Here is a 2,317-nt window from a genome sequence, read left to right as displayed (position 1 = left end):
TCTTTGAATGCAGAATGGAAGAAATAAAGTGAATTTTTTTTTAAAAAAATTGCATGTTCAAGCTATTATTTCCACATCATGCAAAATGTCAGAATACTTTTCACTTACTAGACTGCATTGTGTTGCATGCTCACAAATAAGGGGTGGTATAAAGATGACAATTTAATCATTTAGATCATACATATCTTCTCCATCAGAATTCCTTGAGAAAGGATTAAAGTTTACAGCCTGAAAATGATCCAATGCTTTGTTTTTCCCAGAAGCAATGTTAATTATTTTCAGTTTGAACTTTCTGTTTAAAGTTGTTTCTCCCCCCCCCTTTTTTTTTTTTAAAAAAAAGAAATAATAGGGGAGCATCCTTTAAAAAGAAAACTGTCAAATTGCAAGGGAGAATATCCTTTTTCTCCAGTAAGTTGTTTTGACTTAAGAAACATAAGGTATGTGTGGGAAGCAACAGGTTCTTGCCTTCGTAGGCAGTGTTCTTACATCCTTCACACCCCCTGTAGGCTTTGAAATCAGTGTTCAAAGTGGACTTTCTGAATTTATGAAAACCCACAGGTCTGAGATACATCCCTAATGGAAGTCAAACACGACACCCTAGAGATAAAACATGGTGGCCTTACCCTCTGTTCACAGTAGGTGCCTGTGTATAATAAATATTTTATTTTACCACAAAAACAAATAACTAAACATACCCCTGTGTTTCTTCTGAACTCCACAGTAGCTTTTGTGAGTCTGCAATATTTCAAAGTTGAGAGTAGAAACCACAAATTCGCATCAGTTACCTTGCATGCTTGTACTATAAAGAAGCAAAGCTACTTTTACTCTATATAATTTACACCAGCATTGGAAAAAAGGCAGTCCGTCATATTCCTAGGTAGTGTTTACGGTTTTGGAAAATGTGAAAGATGGCATTGTATTTGCCAGGATGTTTCATCCCAGGATTAGATGCATTTTGAAATATTCAGAAAAAAACGCAAAAAGCCTATTTATATACAAACTCTCCAAATCATTGGCTCTCTCTGAATTATGCCAGTTGATTTAAGCCATCATTTGATTCTAAACTCTGGGCTTTAAAGCTATCCGATGTGGAAAAAATAATAATGCTAAATCTACACAGTATCTATAAAAGTTTATTGTAATACTGACTTATTTCAGAAAATTTACATAGTCACCCATTGTAAACACACAACCCTGAGAGGTGAACAAGACTGTACGTACAAAACTAATATAAAAATCCAAAATAATACAATACAGAAACAAAGAACCTGAGTTATTTTGTAATAATTCCATAAAGACACATGTACATTGTGCTCGTGTAAAATATTGGCCCTAAGCCTTGGAGATATATTAACCGCCTTCCAGAAGACAAAGGAAGTTGACTCTCAGAATGAAGGCTATTCCAGGCTGAGGCTGTGATGTAAAACTTGATTCTGAAAGCACATTTTTGTGAAATAATTTGAATGGTTTTTTTTCAACACAGAAGTGAGGGACAATGAAAAATGAATGAATGAATGAATGAATGAATGAATGAATGAATGAATGATAAGTTGTGAGTTTATACGACTTTCTGTGGTAAGTTTCTACACTAGATTGACTATCATTTTCTGTATCTGTAATGGAAATTATAATGATGGAGGTTGTAATCCAATAAATCTGAAGACATCTCTTTGGAAGAGGCTGTTCTATGACAAAAACTGACTTCAGATAACTATGTTTGCCATTGCTGTGTTTATTCATGTTGTTTGAAGACAGGAGTTCCAAAAAAAAAAACCTTTGATTTTTCTTAAATTTGTTATGGAATCAATTGACCTTCGATTTCATTGAGGAAAATGTTAGACAAGAATAAACCTAATTGGATTTTCTGAGCTGGAAGTTAAGATGGCGTTTCTTTGTTGCGATTTTAAAAGGGAAAGTTAGAAAAAGTTTTTGCTAATAGACTCGTGCTCAGAGACTGGCTTTAAGTTGCTGGAATAGATTTTGAAGAGCTGTTTGGGAAAAGATTGTTTATAAAGAAATTGCTGAATGCTGCTCAAAAGGATGGCTCTGACTTTATGATTTTATGGTTGTGGGAAGAAAGAAAATTTCTTTAAAATAAAATGGCTTCTAAGAAAGGAGATCTTGAAAGTGCTGGATGCTATTTGGAGGTGTCAGAAACGAAACAGTTGTCTGATTTACAGAGTTGTAAGGATTTTGATGCAGAACTTACAGAATTTATAAAAGAAGCCATGAATAATCATACTGCAGCTATAAGTAACCAATTAGCAATTCTTAAAGGGATAACAACAGAAATGACTGAGGAAATCAAAACAACTAC

This window comes from Pituophis catenifer, unplaced genomic scaffold, assembly GCF_029215685.1.
Source record: "Pituophis catenifer annectens isolate HBS135680 unplaced genomic scaffold, rPitCat1.0.hap2 SCAF_6, whole genome shotgun sequence".
In the NCBI taxonomy this organism is placed as follows: domain Eukaryota; kingdom Metazoa; phylum Chordata; class Lepidosauria; order Squamata; family Colubridae; genus Pituophis; species Pituophis catenifer.
Note: the sequence above shows the minus strand (reverse complement) of the source record.